This window comes from Rattus norvegicus, chromosome 10 (assembly GCF_036323735.1).
Source record: "Rattus norvegicus strain BN/NHsdMcwi chromosome 10, GRCr8, whole genome shotgun sequence".
NCBI classification, from domain to species: Eukaryota; Metazoa; Chordata; class Mammalia; order Rodentia; family Muridae; genus Rattus; species Rattus norvegicus.
The window spans coordinates 82,474,759-82,482,307 of NC_086028.1; the positions used below are offsets into that span (position 1 = coordinate 82,474,759).

At 52.1% G+C, this 7,549-nt stretch overlaps 1 long non-coding RNA gene across 2 annotated transcripts; it reads right to left on the minus strand.

Moving 5' to 3' along the window:
• Positions 1-103: 103 nt before the first annotated feature.
• Positions 104-7,091, minus strand: LOC108352124 (uncharacterized). Of its 2 annotated transcripts, none has more exons than XR_001840274.3 (3): positions 6,910-7,091; positions 943-1,386; positions 104-465 (listed from the first exon to the last, which is right to left on the minus strand). It is a non-coding gene; the product is annotated as an uncharacterized LOC108352124 (long non-coding RNA). The 2 variants fall into 2 exon arrangements; XR_010055780.1 differs by having other exon boundaries at positions 943-1,127; positions 6,910-7,090.
• Positions 7,092-7,549: the final 458 nt, after the last annotated feature.

Consider the following 7,549-nt stretch of genomic DNA (forward strand, 5'->3'; position numbering starts at 1 on the left):
ATATATATATATATATATATATATATATATATGGCAGTGCCCTCTCTCCATCCTAGGTCTTAGGGAAAATAAAAGGGAAAAAAAGCAAATAAGATTAGGAAAGTTGAACATCGAAAGACTTATTTTTATTTTTGAGACAGGATTTCTCTATGTGGTGCTGATTGTCTTGCAACTCTCACTGTAGACCAGGCCAGCCTCAAACTCATAGAAATCCTCCTGCCTCTGTCTCCTCCCAAGTATTGGGATTAAAGACATACAGCACCACCACCCAGTGGGGCCTATCTTTTTTATTATTTCTTCTTCTTCTTCTTCTTCTTCTTCTTCTTCTTCTTCTTCTTCTTCTTCTTCTTCTTCTTCTTCTTCTTCTTCTTCTTCTTCTTCTTCTTCTTCTTCTTCTTCTTCTTCTCCTCCATCATCACCAGCACCATCATCATCATCACCATTGTTGTCATCATCATTGTCGTCCTGAGGATTGAACCCAAGATGTCATACATGTTAGGAAAACACTTTACATTGAGCTACAGTTACAGCCTTCCTGTCTCCCACCACACCCTTGGCACACAGCAACATGGGTTCTTGGCTTTACATGGGTTCTGAGAATTGAGACTCAGGAGGGTCTTCCTGCTTACAAAGGAAGCACTCACAGGACATGGATGTGGAGGTCAGAGATCAACAATGGTGTCTCCCTCAATCATTCCCCACTGTGTATTTTTTCCGAGACAGGCTCTATCATGGAACTGGAGCTCACCAGTTGAGCCGGCTGGCTGAGCAGTGAGCGTCAGGGATCCCGTTGACTGCAGGCCCCCTCCCGCCTCCTCCCCCATACTGGGTTCTCAGGCTTGAACTATAGGTCTCCATGTTAGTACAGCGCACACTTTGTCAACCGAGCCACCCTTCGGGCTTTTGTTTTTCATCAAGCTAAGCTGCTCGGGCTAGTCTTACCTGGCATACCTTTGGAGTGATATTTGCAGGTAACAACCCTGAGTCCAGAGATGAATAGGCTTCCCATTGGCTTCCCAGCCACCAGGCCGGGTCCTGGGCTCAGACTCTTAGAGGTCTGTGGAGATCCTTGCAGGGATCCAGCCAGAAGCAGGGAGCATGGTTCTTGACCACAGAGATCCCTCAGTCTGAGGGGGTAACAAACATCCTCCCTGAGTCATCAGCTGAGAGACCAGAGCAGACAGGGACTGAGTAGAATGCTTGAGGGAGAAGCCAAGCTGTTTACTGCAGGAGAGCCTCTCAGAGGAGACTTCAAATGGCATTTAGAGAGGAGAGGCGTGTGAATGTTGTTGATTACCCCCAAATGATGACATTATCCAAAAGAGAAATTGCTTGAGACTTCTGATTTAGGATTCCAAGTCACTCCCTTTTCCTAGGCATGGGCTTCTGTGTTGAGGCAAGGTATAAACATCAGGGGAGGGAGAAAAAGAAAAGGGAGAGGGAAGGAGGGAGGGAGGGAGGGATGAAACAACAGGGGAAGCCTGTCATATTGGTGAAGATCCTTCCTGTCCTAGGGATGACCCAAAGTCACTTAAATAGGAAAGAGAGAGAGGCAAGTTGAGCAGGTCCCAGTCCTGGTCTGGCCACAGTGAGTCAGGGAGCCGGGCAGTCTGATCCTAGGAGCCAAATCCCCGAATCTCTGGGGAATCTCTTAAAGACTCCAAGTGTCCAGCCTCAAAACCACTGACAGGTACAGATCTGCCCCTTCTCTGACCTCTTCTTTTTTCCTGCCCTTTGGGTGCCTTCTGACCTCTGACCTTGGAGCCCAAGAGACCCAATCTTTCCATAAGGCAGAGTGGAATCTCCTCCCCCACTCCAGAGATCTGGGGTAAGCCTGGATAAGAGACATCATGGAGGACCTACATAGATGGGTGCAGGGCGTAGGAGAGGGAGCCAGAAGATGCTCTTCTGTAGCTGAGAGAAGGCATTGGGTCCCACTAGGGCTCTTCCCCAGCTATCCAGAGAGTCACCCTTCCCCAGAAAGAGCCAGGAGCAGGTTTAGGAAGTTCAGGGAGAAAGTGGAGGTAGAGAAAAAGGGAAATTAACACAGATCCCAGAGATCCCTTCACTTGCTGCTAAGTGGTGTATAAATTAGAAGGAAGCACCCAGGGGTCAGGGCTTTCATAACTAGGACATCACAACCTCTATGCCCCCTGCTCTGGGTGGACCCAAGCTAGGACAACCTAGAGAGGTTCCTCAGGGATTTTTCAAGCGAAGGCAGGTAAACTGTGCAACTTCCGAAGGAATTCCAGAGCTAAGGCTGGAGGCATCTTCTTGTCTCCAAATATGTAAGGGGTGAACTTCCCCAGCAGTCCTAAGAACCCACGCAAAACAGGGCAGAACTAGCTGTCTCTTCTGCTGGGGGTTGGGGGGGGAGGCAGGGGATCTCCTGAGCCCTTAGACAGGCAGGCCACAGGAGCTGGCTCTAAAGGCCCACACTGGGGAGGCCTGGAGCCTGTCTGAGCCCCAGTCTCAGGCAGGAGGGAAGAGGGTGGCAAGGGGGTAGGATGTCTCTTCCGCTCGGTAGATTAGTGACTGAGACAGGAGAGGGCCTGTCACCAGCCCATAAATAAAGCAGCCCGAGTCTCTCCTTCCATCTGTGTTTATCTGTCTGGCCTTGAGTTTCCGGTAGAGGAGATGTCTCAGCAGCCCAGGCATCAAATGCCAGGCGCTGGAAGGAGGGCTGGCCTCCCTCCCTCCCCCCATCCCTTCCCCTCCTTCTGCACCTCCAGTTCTGGTTCTGCAGAGCTCTTCCTTGAAGACGCATCTCTCTCAACTTAAACACCGGCTCCAGGATGCTTCTGGGCCCTGGGGGGTCAAAGGATGCCCTAGGGAATGCGTGGCCTGAAATCTCTGCCAAGTCTTTCCGCTGGCGCTCAGCCTTCCTGAACCTAGGGGAATGTGCTTCGCCATGACCCTTCCAGGGTCATGCTGGGCAGGAATCAACTGGCTGCCAGGTACCCTGAATGCAAGGCAAATCTATGAAGATCCTGCGTGCCACCTCCCACCCCAATTGACCCCTCTTTCTAGAACCCTACCTCTGCTTTCTGCCTCCTTGTTCTTAGCTCCAGGACAGGCCCCAGAGCTCTCTTGGGCCACTGGCCCCCTGCCTCATTGGAAAATTGAAGGGAGATGCTCAGCTGATTCCTACTGAATCAAGAGGGACTTGGGAACTCAGGTTCTGATGAGCATCCCGATGCATTCTGGGAGCATTGAGCCAGTTGTCCTAGATAAAGGCTACCAGGCTTGCTTGATGCCTAGTGCACTGCTCAGCATCTAGGACACAGTGGGTATTTATTAAATATCCGTTTTTAAAAGAATTAACTGGGGGGCTGGAGAGACAGCTCAGTGGTTAAGAGCACTGACTGCTCTTCCGAAGGTCCTGAGTTCAATTCCCAGCAACCACATGGTGGCTCGAAACCATCTGTAATGGGATCCGATGCTCTCTTCTGGTGTGTCTGAAGGCAGTGAAAGTGTACTCATATAAATAAAGTAAATAAATGTTTTTTTAAAAAAAGAATTAACTGATCTTATTCATGTTTACGTGTGCCTGTGAGTACGCACGTGCGTACATGAAGGTATCCAAGAGGACCAGAAGAGAACCCTAGATCCCCTGGAGTTGGAGTTATGTAGGTACTGGGCACACAACTTGGGTCCTCTGCAAGAACAAATGCTCTTGACTGCTGAGCCATCTCTCCAGCTCCTAGTTTAGGCTTTTTGAAACCAGCTTCTTACAAGATAATCCAAAGTTTCAAAGTCATGATCCTGCTGCCTCAGCTCCTAGCCCAGTTAAATACATTTCTAGGCAGTGTCCAGTCCTTCTACCCCACACTCTGGCTTTTCTAAGAACCTCCAAAATCTACCACATATTTCCAAGTCTCTGCTTTCTGATCACGTGACAGTGTCAGAATGTGCCACCCCTGACCTCAGTGTCAGCCAGGGAAGGTGAAAATCTTCAAGAAAACTACTCAAACTTTGTGAAAGAAAAGTTGAGGGCTGGGGATTTAGGTCAGTGGTAGAGCGCTTACCTAGGAAGCGCAAGGCCCTGGGTTCGGTCCCCAGCTCCGGGGGAAAAAAAAAAAAAAAAAAAAAAAAGAAAAGAAAAGTTGAACAAGGTCAAAGGGCAAGACAGCATAGCTATTGCACAGCTCAGGTCCTGCGCTTCGATATTTTCTAAAGGCCAAGGCATCCCAGCGAGGACTGCATAACCAAGTTGCTTTTCCCTCTAAGCCCCTGTCTCCTGGAATATTGGATGGGTTCCCGCAACGGAGAAAAAGGGAGCTTTTCCTAAGAGAAGCCCTCATAGGTCAGAACCACTTAGGGTTATACATTTTGTTTGCATTGCATTTACATTAATTTGCTTGGGCTGGACCAACAAATGTAAATGAATTTAGGTAGGGAGCCTCCCCCGGGGGCAAGACAGAGAAGATGTGGGGGCGGGAAAACCCTGGGAGACGCCTGCAGCTGGAGCAGGTCTCTGGAGCAGAAAGGGCACTGGGTATACAGACAGCCTCAGGAGACCCAGTACCTTAGGCCCCAGGAGGCCTGGGACCTAAGCACTCTGGGGGTGGTGTAGGAGGATGAACAGGATTCTCAGTCCCATGGGAGCCTGGGAGTCAAGCCCAGGAATGCACCTACATGGCAGAGGGCAAATGCTTGCCTTGAGGCCCTAGAGAGGGATGAAGGAGGAAGCAGGCTAGGGGCGGGGGAGGAAGAGGAGGGAAAGGGAGGGGGGGAGGAGGTAGAGGGAGGGGGGAGGGGAGGGGGAAGGAGGAGGAGGAGGAAAGGGGGAGGGGTGGGAGAAGGGGAGGGGGAGGTAGATGCCAGGACAGAATTCCCTGAAGAAAGGGACAGAATCACTCCTCGCCAGGAGAGAAAGATTGCAAAAAGCTTTAATAGTGGCAGAAGCCTGAAAATGGAGTTGGGAGGAAAGCTAGAGAAACTGTCAGGGTCAGTGGAGGACCTAGGAAGGCAGAGGCACGTGGTGGTCAGGTGCCTTTGCCTGTGGAATGGCTCCTATGGAACCTGCTTGGAGCAGGTGGAGAAGAGAGAGTCCTCAGCCTGGAGGAAAAGTCCTGCCCTGGTGATGGAGTCACAATCCTACCCTGGTGGGAACTCTGCTCTCTGAGAGAGCTCTAGTATTTGCGAAAGGCCTAACCTGCATCTTTGGGAGGGTCAGAGTCTAATGGGAAAGACAGGTCGGCCTCCAGCGGGGTGGCAGGGGGGTGTAATGTTGCCAGTAAGTTAGGTGTTCCAAGGCAAGCACTGAGCACGAGAGAGCCTTTTACACAGAGGGCACTTGACACACAAGAGTAGCCAGAATCCAGAGGGGTAACCAAAGGAGGCTTCCAGGAGATGATCCAAGCACAAACCAACAAACAAAACAAGATTTTTACTTCTGCATTGAGTTTTTTGCTTCTGTGTACGTTTGTGCACCCTGTGTGCATGCGGAGGCTCGGCCCCTGGTCTACTGGAAGAGCAGCCAGTGCTCTTATCCATGGAGCCATCTGTAGGCCCGGCTGGCCAAAAATGCAGTGATTCTCCTGCCTCAGTCTCCAGAGAGCTGCAATTACAGGTTGAGTCACCGTACCCACCTTGAGCATGGTTCTGAAGATAAGGACAGGACTTGAGAGGTGAGGGGGTTCATCCTCTGTAGCGGGGAGGGTAAAGTGGGGCAGTAGACTCAAGGGGCCTCTTGGTAGCAATGCTGGAGGGTGATGATACAGGAGAGGATTTCACGTAGGAGCCCCCCCTCCCGCCCACTCCCCAGAGATGTCCACTTGGCATTTAGAGAAACAGGCTCAGAGAAGAAAGGCAACGTGCTCGAGATCACCTAGCAGCTAACCACAAAACGGAAACCAGAAACCAGACTTCAAGACTCCCAGTGCCCTTCCCCCTCCAGCTGGCATATGCTTTGATAACCTAACCTAGGGCTATTGTCAGAAGGTTCCAGAAGCCTGTCATCCTCAGGGTGGGCTGTTTGAGCAGGGGAAAGTACCTTAATCTCTTAAGGCCTCTTTTTCCCCATCTGTACTTTGGGCTTTCATCTAAAGAGGGGAAGTTCTTCTCAGAGAGGCCTGGTGCTGACAGGGTTTGCAGTATTTTGGTAGGGATGGATGGATGGATGGATGGATGGATGGATGGATGGGTGGATAGATGGACAATGGCAAAGCAAGCAGGGACCAGGGAGGAAGGGGGCTTTCTCCCACAAGAGCTTGATTTAAAGATTAAGGATGAAAGAAAAGAGAAGGTAAATTTGCATGTGATTTGCATGTCAATTGTGTGAATTCCAGGCCTCGTGCTCTCAGGAATCTCCCTGGCTCCTGCTCTCTAGGCTGTGGTTTCCCCACCTGCTCGAGAGCCTCTTGGCTGCCCCTTGTGTGGCCATAAGCTGGAGAAAGTGGGTTCATAAATTGGCCACTAGCTTCCCCAAGACCAACCAGATTTCCTTAGGTCCTTCCTAAGGCCTGGGTCCACCGACTTCCTCACTTTCCAGAGCGGATCCCAGGAAGCCTCCTTAGACCTGGTGGGAGACTCGGGGGCTGGCTCTCGGGCGCTCCGCAGGACCTCTCTGCCTTTCCCTAGCGGAGACCCCCGGGGAAGAGCTACTTGACAGTGGCCCTGCCCTGACCGCTGCCCTCCAGGAAGGGTGAGAGTGGACCCTGAACCCCAACCCGCCGCGCCCTCTGCAAGGCCGGGGTGTTCGGCTGCAGTGGGCCGGCGAAGAGCTGTCCCCTCCCACTGGAGCCAAATAATTGCCTCCTGCTTTGTTGTGTGGTGTCTGGGGCCCGGGGCCTCTCATTTGTGGGGACGTGCTGTGGCGAGAGCCTCCCTGCGTAATTACCCTCCTCCCCATCGCCGCCGCCGCCGCCGCCACTGAGCCTCCTGCGTCCGCTGGGCCTTACTCACCCCCGCCTGGCCGGCCTGCTGCTCCCCCGCGGCCCAGACGCAGGCAACTCCCTCCCGGTCCAAGTTGTCCTTTCCCAGCAGAGAACGTTTCTGCACCCCTCTCCCGCCCAACCTCAACCCCCTGCAAAACACACACACACACACACACACACACACACACACACACACACACACACACACACACACACACTGTCTGTCTGGGGGAAAGCACGGCAGGACAGGGTATTTCTAATCTGAATGCAACAGTTCCCACTTGGGTCTTCTCCGGAGCTGACTGAGAAATTGGGTCCGGGGCACGCGCATCGCTTTGCGATTTGCGCAACATCTGGACAGCAGCTGCACCTGTCGGGGCCAGTTCCCAGTTAAGGCTGGAGCTCCTTACGACCCTGATACCTAGGAAAACACACCCCAGCCAAACACCCGCCCCCCCTTTTCCTTTGTCCCAGCCACCTGTTTGCTATAAAGGAAAGAGACGTAATGGGGAGAAAGAGTGCCTGTGAACACACTCGTGCCTCCAGAAAATCACAAAGCTGAGGGGCTCTCGAAAAACAAAGACTCCTCCAAAAAGCCATGCAAAAGACACAAGGAGGGAGCCCAAGGCACACGCAGACCAATGCAGAGGAAGCAAGAAATAGATCGA